Below are 15,523 nucleotides of genomic sequence, written 5' to 3'. Positions count from 1 at the left end.
CTGGAAGACCCATAGTGTCGTAGCTGTATAGATATCTTGGCCTGAATAACGAGTCCTCTCTTCTGGCTAAAGTGCTTTTACAAATTCTCTAGTTGCAAAATTGGGGCTTGATTAATAAAACATTTGAAATTATTTGACTTCTGTCCTCAAATTGAGTGTGAACAATTCAAGAGCCTCCCCCCTTGCACTCCCAAGTTTATGTTCTGTACTAATGTTTTCCAGGAATTTAGCTGCAATGTTGTATTGAGGTGAAAACCACATTATCCTCATCCTGAAGTGTACTACATAATTTTTATTGTGAATTATTTTGTTGTTTTATAAAAAGCTTTATACTCAACCAACCTCTTTTTTTTTTGGTTTGGGTTGCTATGATACCTCAGTGATAGGAACCTTAGAAAAATCTAAGGTACGTACCTGGTGCCTATGGTCAGCGCACAAAGCTCCATACCATCATGTGATTTAGCATTGCAGCTTATGGCAGACACTTTGCATTGGAGTGAATTTCACCTTAACTTCTGCCACTTCAATGAGCATTTGTCTCTTTTCTATTATCATAAGTATCTTCATCTTCCCTACAGTGACTCATGGTCATGCTGCTTGAGTCAGTGTTCAGAGTAGCAGCCGTGTTAGTCTGTATTCGCAAAAAGAAAAGGAGTACTTGTGGCACCTTAGAGACTAACACATTTATTTGAGCATAAGCTTCAAAGCTTCAAAGCTTATGCTCAAATAAATTTGTTAGTCTCTAAGGTGCCACAAGTACTCCTTTTCTTTTTGAGTCAGTGTTGTAATATTTAAACTAACCCACCCCATCTCCACATATGTACATGTATACCAGCTCCAAGTGGGAGCAATCTTACTTTAAAAATTGATAAGTGCATGATATTTTGGCCTCTGGATTCATGAAGGCAGAGACATTATTGAAATCTCTGTACTCGTGAGGCTTTTCTTTTGAAGATTTATGTCCTCATTATCAGCTTGCCCAAAGTCACTTTTGATGTTCTCTACAAATTTGAAATGTAATTAGTTGAATGATGGGTCTTCACTGAAATAATAAATGTAGATAGGGTACCGTACCACCTATCTGGAGTCTCTCAGTGCTGTCTCTTCTTTCCCTACAGCAGCATTCATGATATATGTCTATGCTGTGTCTTACAGAGAATGAAATCTGGAAGCTCATAGAGGAACATAGAGAAAATTTAGAAATGCAATTAGAAGTATTGGCATCCATATGTCTGAGTTTTGGAATATTGTCTCTAAAAATATATTATTCGCTGGATGCAGAAACTTTAAATAGCAGCCGATATAGGAAGATCAGATAACTGTCGAGCAGTCCACTCAGCCTAAAGGAACTTTATTCCTTATGCACTGATGAGTGATACAGAAATACTTACCATTTTGTTTTAAAGTGAGAGGGTCCTCCTTTACAGATATCCCAGCATTCTGGTCTAAGGTCTGTTCACCTGTTTACAGAAAACTGTTTCTTGTGTGTTTTTGATTGTCAAATATTGTGCTTTAATTCAGTAATGATTAATCAAAATGGAGATGGCTGCCCTGAGCAGCTCATGGAGTCCAAAAAAATAATTCTGCCCAGGCTATTAACTATACAGCTGTACCTTCTATAATCAAATTATGGGCAGTTGACAGGAATTTAATTGGTTGCCCTGCAAAGGCCCTAATTTTTGTGCCCATCTTCAGTAATCTAGTCACCTCTGCATATTCACTGCTTGTGGGATCAAAGTGCTTGCTCTGCTGCCTGCCGGAATCTTCTGGAAAACATCCATTGGGTCCACCTGCCCTCTCATCATGGAATGTACTGAGGGTATAAAAGGGGGAAGGGCCCCATCTGCCCCTCAGTTCCTTCTGACCACCGAAGGCAGAGCTAGGTCAGATGGTGCAGTGTTCTGATGCTTTTCTTGTTAGGTTCCCCCCTCTCTTTTTCTGACCTGTGGGGGCAAGTTAGTGTCAGTGATTTTTTTTGTTTTAAAGAAAAAAGAAGAGAAGTTTCCCCTTCTGGCAGGGGGTTTGTCTGGACCAGCAAGAGCAGGAGGGTTGCCTCCAACGCTCCTGCTGAGGGGACTTCATAAGGGGATGTTTCTCAGGTGTGGTCAGCTAAGCTGGCATTGAGTCCAGCATTGACTTTGAAGGATCTGGGGCTCTGACACCAGAAGACTGAGTCCTTCATGGTTCAAAGGTTATCCATGTAAATCACACATTGTTTTACAATTATCATGACCTAAGAGGGTCATCCAGGACAAAAGCAACTTCTGTGGTGTGCCCTCAAGGCATCTTCATCACACTATATTTCATGATTTGCTACTGTGGCTATGTGTGTTTTTTAGCTTTTTGCTTTAAAAAAAATTCCTCATTAATACTTGTTTTGGAAGAGCAAGGTCAGTTGCCTCTATTCACTCTTGAATGCTGACCTGATGCTTGTTTTGGCAGTTCTCATCTCCTTGTGTAAGCCAGTGGTCTGTAACCAGAGTTCTTCAAAATGGACCTCTGCATAGTCGCAGTTACAATCCTTCTTCCCACTTCAAATCTCAGGTTAGGAAGTCTTGAATTAGCAGAAGGCACTGAGAGGCAGTTGAGGCCACTCCCTTTTATAACCTCCAAAACCTCCAGAATGAAAGGGGCAGGGAGGGACAAGTGACGGCAATGGACACTGCTTTCCAGAAAGTTCTGGAACCTTGAAGCATGGGTGCCTTGATCCAACAAAAGGAAATATGCAGAGGCCACTCATAGATTACAGGTGAGTAACCTTAATTATTTTATCCTGGTATATTTGACTAATATATTCATTTTGATAAATATGTTCCTTATAATTTACACTGATATTCTCATTCTAGATTTTGTTTTACTTCATTTCCTATGTAACTGATCTATGCGGTCTCTCTTCTTGTCATTTTACCAGTTAATAAGCACTAAACTTAAATTTATAATACCCAAACAAGGCAAATTCAAAACTATATTTAAATAAAATTAAGGATATGGCAGAAGCCAGGGAATTGAAAAGATTATTTTCATCCTTAATTTTCATTGTTGAGCATTTTATTTCCTGTAACAGTATGACTTAAAGTATGCAGTACTAACCCGAAATTAAAAAGTTAAAGAATGAGATTTTCAAATCAAGGCAAGAGATTTAGCCACAGAAATTCCGTTAAGATTAATGAAAGACGTGGCTAAATCCCCTGTATGGCTTAGAAAATTGCAACTAGACTTTGTAAAATATGCAACAAATTACTTTGTACATCATGTTTAATGTGTGGATATTTTCTCATGTGGAAATAGCTCCATGGGTCCATCCACCAATTTGGATTACAGACTGCAGAGCACATGCAACAAGGCAAATAAATATCCCCATAAATATTTAACAATATGTATGTCAAGAAAAGGAATTTAGATGTCTAATGTGTACTGCAAAATTTTCTCATATTTTTAAAAAACCCATCTGTTTACACTTTTGTATTGTATATCTTCAAGTTAGCTTTGGCTGATATTAATGCTATTAAACATTACATTTTGAATTCTGTTTACTTCAGTGGAAATATTCACATACTTAAATATGTGCTTTGCTGGCTTATCGAAGAAATAAGGAAGGTTATTTCTTATTAAGGAATTTTCATTGTGAGATGACACATCTACATAATTATGTGTCAAAATCTATAGCTCCTAGAATGGATAAGACAAATAACAAGGTATAAAATGGACACATGACTTGCTTTAGCTTTTGGTAATTACATGCTTATAAAGAAGTGTGAGGAGGCTAGATCTCCAATTGATTCATTTTCTGCAGCATATATTTTTCTTTGAAATGAGCCTATGCTTAGTTTATGTAATTTATCATTATTTGTAAAGAATGGTTCCCTTGCGTTTGCTTTGTTTTTTGTTTGAAATTCAAACTGGTCTCTCTCCTACCTATTGAATTGCACTTTACTAAATAACAGCTGTATAACTCTAAACCCTACTGAATAATTCTAAATCTTATTTCTCTGAGAGAGAGAAAAAGAACGACAGTTCTTAAATATATTGTTGCCCTTTATCCCCTATAGAGAATTATTAATCTAATCCATCGCAAAGGTTCTTTGCAGCTCTAAAATGAGCTATTAGAGGTGTTCCAGTCTTCATTTATACACCCGCATTACTGATAATTACAAGGTTGACCCATTAATTTATCTAAATTTGCACAGAGATAATGGAAGCTGTCTGACCAATGCCCTGTTGAAAATTACAAATGTACAGTGTGAGATTTTTCTCAATTTCCCCAATCCATTTTTGTGCAGTGATTTTAAACTGTTCAAATACATGCTTTCATAAATGTTTTCTCTCTGAGTGCATAGTTCGTCACTGTTTGTGTCTTACATGAACTCAAAAATACCTCAATCATTTTTATGAATTCTACAATCACTTTTATGAAAACTATAGCAATATTCCATGAACTCCCTTAACCCACTCTTTGTAATATCTTTCTGAATCACAGCAGTTATATGTGGTTCATATTTAATGGTAGGTTTACTACAAGGTTATACAGTATGCGTCAGACTGCTACATTCAATTGAAAAGAAAAAGGAAATATTCATATGCCATATCTTCCAAATGAGAATAGATTTGGTTTAATACTAATATATCTGTTTGTGAAGGGAAGGGGGATGGCACCCCAGGAAATTAACTCTGCTTATCCAAAAGCCCATAAGTATAGAGTAACAAATGGAGGCCCTAATGCTCCTTTGTTAATGAATCTAGTATACATTTGATCTTGACTAGCTATCTGCCTGTCTTCCTTTATGCTCACTTTCTATATACTGTCTTGTGACTAGAGCTGGCCCGATAACTGATTTTTCAGTTTGGTGGTAGTTCTGAAAAATCTAAAGAGAAATTTTGGTTCAGGTTGAACTGAATCTGAAATTTTTTTGTAATTTTTGGTGGGTTGAAAGTCAGCTTCTGGACTGTTCCAGAGCAGGAATTCAAACCAAGGTTTCTCACATTGCTGGTGAGTACTCTAACCACTGCAGTAAAGGATAAAAGGGGTGGGGTGGAATGGCAGCCCCAGCACCCTTACCTCCTTCTGTGGCCATTTTGTGAATGGCCAGAACTACTCATGTCAAATTCACAAATAGTTTCAGATCAACCCAAACTGGGTTCTTTTTTTTTATGAATAAACTATTCATATAAAAACTTCAACCAGTTCTATTCATGGCACTAATACTTTGTGTTGAAGATGATGTGAAGTATTTCAACAGCATTGACAGCCCAAATCCAGGATGCATGACAACATCACTTCAGCAGATAAAATATGCCAGATAAAAGTCAAATGCTGTCCTTTGTGTATGCAAGGCTTGCATTTTGCTAATCTAATAAAAGAATGTGGCCTTGACTTCATAGGACTTTGGATCAGACCCTGTATGTCTACAGGATCAGTCTTGAGGAGTTCAGGCAAGTTAGGTTCACTTTCTGGAGGCTAGACTGCCAGAAGGAAGGAAAGGGGAGAGAGACACTAATCTTACCTTGAGTAAAACAACATAACCCATTTGTTACTTGGAGGGTTATAGTACAACATAGGTCTTTTTCTAACACCTTTCATTGAAAGTTCTTTACAAACGCACATTAAGCTTCAAATCACACCATGAGTTAGATAAGTATTATATCTATTTTACAGCTGTGTAAACGGAAGAACAGAAAGGTTCATGACCTAATTTTCAGAGGTGCTGTGCAGTCAGATCTCCATGTGTCTTTGAGAGGTGTGTGCACTTGAGTCTGAAAATCAAGCTGTAAATATCTCATTCAAGATCACAAAGTAATTCTGCCTTTTATCTTTGTTCTAACCATTAGGCAAAAATTAATAATTGGCACAAATAAAAATGTTGATGCACAGTAAAATACGATGGTTGTTTGTATAGCACAAAGCTCATTGGTGGTCGTCAGCATAGCAAAGAGGATTCAGCCCTCAAGCACCTTATGAGATAGACAGAATAATACACACACAAATTGTACCAGTTGACCAGAGGGTGGAAGTATCACAGGAAGGTGCAGTATGAGGGTGTCAGGGTTCCCTCCCCACTCTGAACTCTAGGGTACAGATGTGGGGACCTGCCTGAAAGACCCCCTAAGCTTATTTCTACCAGCTTAGGTTAAAAACTCCCCAAGGCACAAATTCTCCCTTGTACCTTGGATTAGGTAACGCTGCCACCACCAAGTGATTTAGACAAACTCAGGGAAAGGACCACTTGGAGTACTTACTCCCCCCTAATATCCCCCCAAGCTCCCACACCCCCTTTTCTGGGGAGGCTTGAGAATAAACAAGATGAGCACAGACCAACCTTGAGTTGTTTTTTTAGGACACTAAAAAAAAACCCAATCAGATTCTAAAAGAAACAGAACTTTATTAGAAAGAAAGGTAAAAGAAGCACCTCTGTAAAATTAGAATGGAAAATAATCTTACAGGGCAATCAGATTGAAAAACACAGATTTCCCTCTGGGCCAAATTTTAAAGTTACAAAAAGAAAGCCAGGAATACACCTTCCTCTCAGCACAGATTTCAGAGTAACAGCCGTGTTAGTCTGTATTTGCAAAAAGAAAAGGAGTACTTGTGGCACCTTAGAGACTAACCAATTTATTTGAGCATAAGCTTTCATGAGCTACAGCTCACTTCATCGGATGCATACCGTGGAAAGTGTAGAAGATCTTTTTATATACACACAAAGCATGAAAAAATACCTCCTCCCACCCCACTCTCCTGCTGGTAATAGCTTATCTAAAGTGACCACTCTCCTTACAATGTGTATGATAATCAAGGTGGGCCATTTCCAGCACAAATCCAGGGTTTAACAAGAACGTCTGGTGGTGGGGGGGCGGGGGATAGGAAAAAACAAGGGGAAATAGGTTACCTTGCATAATGACTTAGCCACTCCCAGTCTGTATTCAAGCCTAAGTTAATTGAATCAAATTTGCAAATGAATTCCAATTCAACAGTTTCTCGCTGGAGTCTGGATTTGAAGTTTTTTTGTTGTAATATCACAACTTTCATGTCTGTAATCGCATGACCAGAGAGATTGAAGTGTTCTCCAACTGGTTTATGAATGTTATAATTCTTGACATCTGATTTGTGTCCATTTATTCTTTTATGTAGAGACTGTCCAGTTTGACCAATGTACATGGGAGAGGGGCATTGCTGGCACATGATAGCATATATCACATTGGTGGATGTACAGGTGAACGAGCCTCTGATAGTGTGGCTGATGTTATTAGGCCCTGTGATGGTGTCCCCTGAATAGATATGTGGGCACAGTTGGCAATGGGCTTTGTTGCAAGGATAGGTTCCTGGGTTAGTGATTCTGTTGTGTGGTATGTGGTTGCTGGTGAGTATTTGCTTCAGGCTGGGGGGCTGTCTGTAGGCAAGGACTGGCCTGTCTCCCAAGATTTGTGAGAGTGTTGGGTCATCCTTCAGGATAGGTTGTAGATCCTTAATAATACGTTGGAGGGGTTTTAGTTGGGGGCTGAAGGTGACGGCTAGTGGCGTTCTGTTATTTTCTTTGTTAGTCCTGTCCTGTAGTATCACAAGAGAAAACAAAAATAAGCTGACACATTCCCTTGCTAGTACTTACTAATTCTAATGGAGTTGGATTGCTTGCTTCCTTCATCTGTGTCCGGCAAGCACACACAACAGACAAACCAAAACCTGCCCCTCTGTCCCCCAGATTTGAAAGTATCTTGTCCCCTTATTGGTTCTTTTGGTCAGGTGCCAGCCTGGTTACCTGAGCTTCTTAACCCTTTACAGGTAAAAGGATTTTGTGCCTCTGGCCAGGAGGGATTTTATAGTACTGTATACAGGATAGTTGTTACCCTTCCCTTTATATTTATGACAGAGGGGGTGTTATTTTCTGCCTTAAAGTAGTTTTTTGAATTGGGCTACTGTATTTTAAATAAAGGAACTGGTAGGGGAGGGAGAAGGCCTGGTAGACTAGGCCAGGAAAATGATTTTGACATGGGAACTGCATGAAGATGGTATAGTTATATGGGGGCCTTTGTATCTCTCTGTAGCAAATTATCATGGGCAGTTGAGCAACATCTCACCTTTAATGGTACTAGTTTTTTACTTCTCTAAATCTTAAACAATTACTGTGCTTTTCCTCGGTGCTCAAAATGTCTTGTTTTATATCTTCACTTTGTGCATGTTTTTCTTATTCATCAGCTCTTCTTCACTGAATGTCCCTCTGGTAGAGGGTTCACTTTGTCACAACTTTCTTTCAAAAGTGTATGCCTTAGTACTTTATTTTGTATAGTATTGGGCTTTATCTGAAACTTTCCTTTGGAAAAATAAGAGTTCATCCAGTTCTAGGTTCTAAAAGAGAATTTTAATGCCAATTAAATTTCAGGTCATCAGATTCCTTAGTGGTGTTACAAGAGTTTTGGTTCCTGTTGTTACAGCAAAATTGACCAGCGTTTTACAATAACACAATTCAGACTAGCCTGTCAGTGCTTCTAGAAATAAGTCAGTGTTTAAAACAAAATCAAAACAAAAAACCTACATCTTGTCTTTTGCCTTTTTTGCCTGGGGTTAGCTGTTCACTTTAACATTCAAATATATTTGCCCATCTCATTTAATTTCCTAGTATTACTAAATATAATTCAGCATTATGTGGCACCACCATATAGTGTAGACTCAACTGACCAATAGTTGAAGGGTCAAGCAATAATTTAAACACTGAACTACATAGGCTTTCCAACACTAGCAAAATAAATTAAATAATAACCAACAACTTTATTGTGCTGCTCTCTCAATCATTAGTTTTAAAGAGTACAGATTCATTACTCTTCTTGTTAACTGATCAAGATAGAATGGAATCAAAATAGAAATTTACTTTAAAAAAAATCCAGGCTTCTATATAATAAAATCAAAGTGGCATGTGGCACCTGAAAGTAGTAGAGCATTGACCGTTTTCAGGTTTGCTTCTTTTCAGCCCCCAGATGAGAATGCCCTAGATCCCTTTCAGATCATCTAGATACTGGAGTATCCAGAATTTCTGGTACTGGAAGCTGGCATCCATAATGCAAACTAGCCATTGTAACTTGAAGTAAAACCAAGAAACCAGGGTGGAGGGGAGAAAGACCAAAGATAAAATTTGCAGAAGCACCCAACTCCCATTTCAGAAATGCCCAGGTCACTTAGGACTTTCAATAGGATGTGCAGATTTTAGCTTCATGACTTCTTGCCTTTAAGTGATTAGTGGTCTGTAGTCATTGTGAAAATTTTGTATAAAGATGGGGAGAACCTGGCAAAATTTAGATATAGAATATTGTGAACTTTGGATTTGTTTATGATTTATTTGGACTTGTCTAAACACAGAAGTTGTACCACTTTTTAACTATATAGAGATAGTTAAAGTGGTAAAACGCTCACAGTGTGGATGGAGTAATATCTGTATAAAGATCCTTATGATGATGTAGCTCGTTCCTGTACAGGAAGAGGCATAAGTTATTCCTGTATAAGTCATTTTTATATTGAGATAATTGCATTGGCACAAGTGTTGTACTGGTTGTAGAAGATTATTATTTAGAGACGCTCCCTCACAAGGGACAGTATTATCAACATAGGACACATCTCCAAATTCCTGGAGGTGGGGATTGGGAACACCGCATGGCTGGCTGTGTGCAGCATCTCCGAAGCTCTCCAGTTTGTTTTAATAAAGTTTTATTCCTTTCTCATTCACTGGTTTTGTTATTTAATGAACCCCAAGATCGGGCGGTTTAGGGATCTGGAGCAAAAATTGGGGATTGGTCCTGCTTCAAGCAGGGGGTTGGACTAGATGACCTCCTGAGGTCCCTTCCAACCCTAACCTTCTATGAATCTATGAATCATTACACTAGTCTAATTATTTTGGATCACACCCCTAACTGCCACAGTTATACAAAATCTGTATGTAGGCCAGGCCTTTAAGAAAACATCAGTGTTAAAACAGGATACAGTGGATGAAATCCTGGCCCCACTGAAGTCAATGGGAGTCTTGCCACTGACTTCAGTGGGGCCAGGATTTCTCTCAGTATGTGCCTCTTAAAGGATAATGAAAAATTTGGAACAGTATGTAGGTGATTTTGACACACCAGATGGCTGTGTTTAAACCTCTGATGGTACAAAAGGAATTCATTTAGCTTTCTGGCATAAGGCTTATTTTTTATCCTGTGGGTTAGTGCTTGAGTTTAAATTGAGTATTATTATAATGAAATAGAAAAAGTACTAATATAGCAACATAATGTTAAATTGTTATCCTGTCAATTTGCATTGTTTTGTAAAACATGAGAGTAGTTGCCAATCCGTTTTTTTTTTTCAGTACCAGCAATCTAATTATGAAAGCTTAATATTCTTTGTAGTTGATAAAATTCAAGTTAGGAATTTTTTTAGCAAGTCATCTGATTTATCACTTCAGATATGTAAAATGTAGCAATCTTTTCTCCTCCTTTCTTTGGTGGTTGGAATTTTGTTGCTGCTCCTAAACTCTGTTTTAGGTTAGGAAGTGAAAATATTGGCTTTGTATAATTCAGTACATATATTTTGCATACAAAATAATGCTAATTGTTTAGTAATAGACAGTGCTGAAACAAAACATAGAAGGCTTAATTTCAGCATTGAGTCCTACCTTGTGCATTGCAAACACTTAAATATCCTACAACAAACACAACAGCTTTTAATGTATTGCTTCTTTCTAATTTTACTGCCTTGGATGTGTTAAAATGCAGTCTAGTAAAATGAGCAAGGGTCATTGGGTTTATGAAATGTAATCATCTTGTAAAAAAAGACATTTGTTTCAGGTTCCGTGCCAAGTATAAGAAATTTAATCTTAAAGGAAAAAAGGTCTGTGGGGTAGTCACCAGATTTCCCGCCCCCCCAGCTCTATTTCTAATTTTTAAAACGGTTGTGTTAGTACCCCATCACTGATTTTGATTTACTAACTACCTTTCCAGGAGCACTGAATAGCAGAACCTTTTCTTATATTAATATTTATGAGATACTGAGAGCACTGTCATGCAAGGAGTCAGAGGTTCTGCTGGAAGACTTATTGCAGTAGAAAATTGGATGGGAAAGCTGTCCATTTGTAAAAATAATAGTTTTCTATTAATACATCACAAAGAGCTGCATTGGGGGTAATCCCTTATTCGTTACCTCACATCTTACCAACTATTATTTTGTTAAAAGAATGTAAATAATTTTAGTGGCAAGACTGACCAGTGGAAAAACAACATATAATGCTCCCTGACTTCCGTGTTGCATGTAAGTCATCTAGAAGCTGAGGCCATAATGATAAACTCTATTTAATTGGGGCATGCTAATAAGAAAACCTGTTTAATTGAGAGGTCTTCCATGGAAAGTGATTAGTCCGAGATTGAAAGGAAATAACAGCTGCTTAAACAAGATGTTATAAACAAAAAATAATTCTTAATGAGGATGCATTTGGCTTAGGCCAATGTATTAAATAATGCAAACCAGGTGTTAAATAGGTGAGAAATGTTAAGATCCTTTTCTATTCTAAGATCCTAGATTTTCTATTAAATGCAGAAAATATCAAATGAAATTAAGGAGCAGAATCTTAGCTGATGGAAATTTGACATAAGTCCCTTAATTTCACTGAGGCTCTGTCCCTAAAAAAACCAGGAAATAAAAATGAAATGCTGTCATGGATCCACAGGATCTGTTCTATGCCCCAGTTTTTAGACAGTCTCTTGGAGGCACCACTTTAGTGTGCTAGTTCCCCAGGGCAACTCACTCTTCCTTCCACACGCTAACTCATTGCCTCCTCAACTGAGCCACAGCTCTCCTGCACTCCTGATTCACCTTGTGAGCTCTGCTCAGCGAGTCCAACTGAGATAGACTCCTGGCAGTGACTTGTACACTCTTCAGGAACTAGTGTACCTCAGCAAGTATTTTCAGTGACCTCCAAGCTGTGTTTCAAAACAGAGTAGGTTTTATTAGTCAACTGGAACACAGCATTGAAAGTCCTTAGGTGAGCATAGAGAAGTAAAGGTTAAAGCATAGTCCAGTCTGGCCAAGTCAGAGAAAGTCACTAGCCAAGCTGTAGGGAACTTCATTTCAGGTGTGCACGCTTTCTCTCTCCTTCATCATTCCCCTGAGAAAGCAGCCAGGTTCCTCCAGAAGCCCACACTTTATTCCCTGACTGTCCTCTTTCAGTCCTTTGTATTCGAGCTGGGGTCTCTGCTCAGTTTCCCTGTTGAGAGGTGGTGAGAAAACCTCCTTTCTCTTGGTCCTTGTGTCCTAGGTGTCCATGTTTGGTCACTGGGGTTTTCCAGTGTCTCTTTGAGATTCCATATTGGTATGGGTCACTTTCAGCATGTTCCAGCTATTCATTCATTACAGCCCAGACAGCAAGGCAACACCTACACCTCATGTGCTGCGCTGCCCCCAAGAGCAGACTTGTCACTTTTCCCTCCACTGGGTAACCACACACCAGGCATTATTGGACAGCTGCTGAAAGACTGTGGGGGTTGACATCGTTAATGCAGTATCTACACTCATTCTGCATGAACCTCAGTACATTGACCATGGCTCAATGCCACTCAGGGAGGGGGTGTTATTGCATCACAGCAATGGGACACTTACATTGGTGGGAGACAAAGTTATGTGTAGACACATGCACAACCTAAGCCAGAATTAGTATAATGGTAGAGGTGAGTAATTAATTACTGATATTAATTTCTGAGTTTAGATTGACCCAGCCTGTATGCTACTTAACTGTCAAATTAGTGTGTCCCTCTTAATTCTCAAAACGTCTGAATTTATCACTCCCTTTTTAGCAGAAATATAGGTTTAAAAATATTATCTCATCTGTCTGCTTGTGGACCTTGCCAAATCATCGAGAACTATATTATTGTACATTTTCTGTTTCAGCAGAACAGATATTAGATACACAGGAAGGCGTTTGTCACTAAATTTGTTAGCAGCTACCAGCAGGATGGGTTAATATTAAATAGCCTCATTTTCAGAGTGCCCCATTCCCCTTCTTTACCTGCCAAAGCCCTTTCACTTCTGAGTCTTTGATTTTCCTCTCAAGTGAGGCAGTACAGAGGGCTACCTGCTCAGATGGTCTTAAACTAAGAGCAATCATCAGTGTACCACACCTCTCTGAATGTAGTTCCTCAATCCCATGGCTTTTGCCTTACTCAGTCTCTGACTTCAGGTCTACTTCTGCTTCAGTGGGAATTTTGCAAATCACTTCAATGGCAGTAGGATCAGGCCCTTCTATAGAAACATCATTCTGTAGAAGTGAAATCTAGCTGACTTAAATATATCACAGAATGAACTTTCTTCTAACTGTTTTGCTAGACCTTTGGTTGAATCTGACATTTCCAGTCTGACTGTATGCATCTCTTGGATGTGTTTATAATAAGCATTTGTCTTAACTTATATTTGTTGCCTTCCTCAAACCAGTCATAGTCTTTTTGGGTAATTATGCCAAATCTTGCTGCATGTCACAGATCAAGTACTCAATCTTCTGAAATGCTGTACGTTTTCCAAAAGCAATGATATGTATAAATGTAAAATGAATCTGGTTGTCTCCTGTTGGCATAGCTTTTATCAGAGGCCATGTCACTCTGTTGTAGACTTAAACCCATGGACTTTAAGGCCAAAAGGGATCACTATTGTGATCATATAGTCTGATCTCCTGCACATTGCAGGCCACAAAACCTCACCCACCCATTCCTGTAATAGACCCTAGCCTCTGGCTGAGGTCCTCAAATCATGATTGCAAGACTTCAAGTTACAGAGAATCTACCATTTACTCGAGTTTACACCTGCCAAGTGACCCATGCCACAGAGGAAGGCAAAAAACTTCCAGGCTCTCTGCCAATCTGACTTGGGGGAATATTCCTTTCCAACCCTAAATATGGCAGTCAGTTGGACCCTGGGCATGTCGGCAAGACCCACCAGTCACACGCCTGGTAAAAAAAAAAAAAATTCTCTGTAGTAACTCAGAGCCCTCCCCATCTCTGGCTATTGGGAATATTTGCTACTAGTAGTATCAAATGAGTCACATGCCATTGTAGGCAGTCTCATCATATCATTCCTTCCATAAATTTATCAAGCTCAGTCTTGAAACCTGTTCAGTTTTTTGCCCCCTCTGCTTCCCTTGGACAGCTGTTCCAGAACTTCACCTCTCTAATGGTTAGAAACCTTCATCTAATTTCAAGCCTAAACTTGTTGATGGACAGTTTATATCCATTTCTTCTTGTGTCAATACTGGTGCTTCACTTAAATAACGCCTCTCCCTCCCTGGTCTGATGTACTTATATCTCACCTCAGCCTTCATTTGGTTAAGCTAAATAAGTCAAGCTCCTTGAGTCTCCTCTCGTATGGTAAGTTTTCCATTCCTCTGATCCTCCTAGTAGCTCTTTTCTGCATCTGTCCCAGTTTGAATTAATCTTTCTTAAACATGGGAAACCAGAACTGCACACAGTATTCTAGATGATGTCTCACCAGTGCCTTGTATAATGGCAATAACACTTTCCTATCTTTACTGGAAATACCTTGCCTGTCGCATTCTAGGGTTGCATTAGTCTTTTTCATGGATGCATCACATTGATAGCTCATAGTCATCTTATCAACCAATACACCCAGATCTTTCTCCTCCTCTGTTGCTTCCAACTGATACGTCCCCAGCGTATGGCAAAAATTCTTGTCTTTAGTCCCTAACTGCATGACCTTGCACTTTGCACTATTAAATTTCATCCCATTTCTATTACTTCCATTTTTAAGGTCCTCCAGATCTTCCTGTATGATATTCTGGTGTTCCTCCATATTGGCAATACCTCCCAATTTTGTGTCAGCTGCAGATTTTATTAGCACACTCCCACTTTTTGTGGCAAGGTCAGCAATAAAAATGTTAAATAAGATTAGTCCCAGACTGATTCCTGAGGAACTCCACTGGTAACCTCCCCCCAGCCTGACAATTCACCTTTAGTATGATTCATTGTGGTCTTCTCTTTAACCAGTTCCTTGTCCACCTTTCAAGTCTCCGATTAGTCCCCATCTTCTCTAATTTTACTAATAATTTCCTATATGGAACTATATCAAATGGCTTACTGAAATCCAAGTAGATTAGATCTGCTGCATTTCATTTGTCTAAAAAATCAGTTATATTTTCAAAGAAAGAGATTGTGCCAGACCAACCTGATCTATCTTTTGTAAAACCATGTTGTATTTTATCCCAATTACCATTTACCTCTGTTCTTAACCACTTCCTTTTTCAAAATTTGTTCCAAGACCTTGCATATAATTGAGGTGACACTCCATTTATGTTAAGATATAGCACTTTTGCCTCCCTCTGAAATACTGGCGTCATCTTCTCCAGCATTCTACTTAGTTTTAGTCTAATGAGGCATGGAACTCATCCTTGTGACTTCCAGGAATAAGAGAAAGGGCTCTCTGTATCTAAGATGGCACTAAAGATTTCTTTAGCCAAGCAAACAAAGCTTATTTGTGTCTGTCCAAGCTAAGCAAGCACAAGTCAGCAGTTCAGTG

General features: G+C 38.8%; 1 protein-coding gene across 2 annotated transcripts in view; it reads left to right on the top strand.

Moving 5' to 3' along the window:
• The window catches only part of CRACD (capping protein inhibiting regulator of actin dynamics), a 204,572-nt gene that overhangs the window by 28,135 nt on the left and 160,914 nt on the right, over positions 1-15,523 (top strand). The window lies entirely within an intron of this gene.

Source organism: Lepidochelys olivacea (genome assembly GCF_965140295.1).
Source record: "Lepidochelys olivacea isolate rLepOli2 genome assembly, chromosome: 4".
In the NCBI taxonomy this organism is placed as follows: Eukaryota; Metazoa; Chordata; order Testudines; family Cheloniidae; genus Lepidochelys; species Lepidochelys olivacea.
This window is presented reverse-complemented; position numbering and strand designations above follow the sequence as displayed.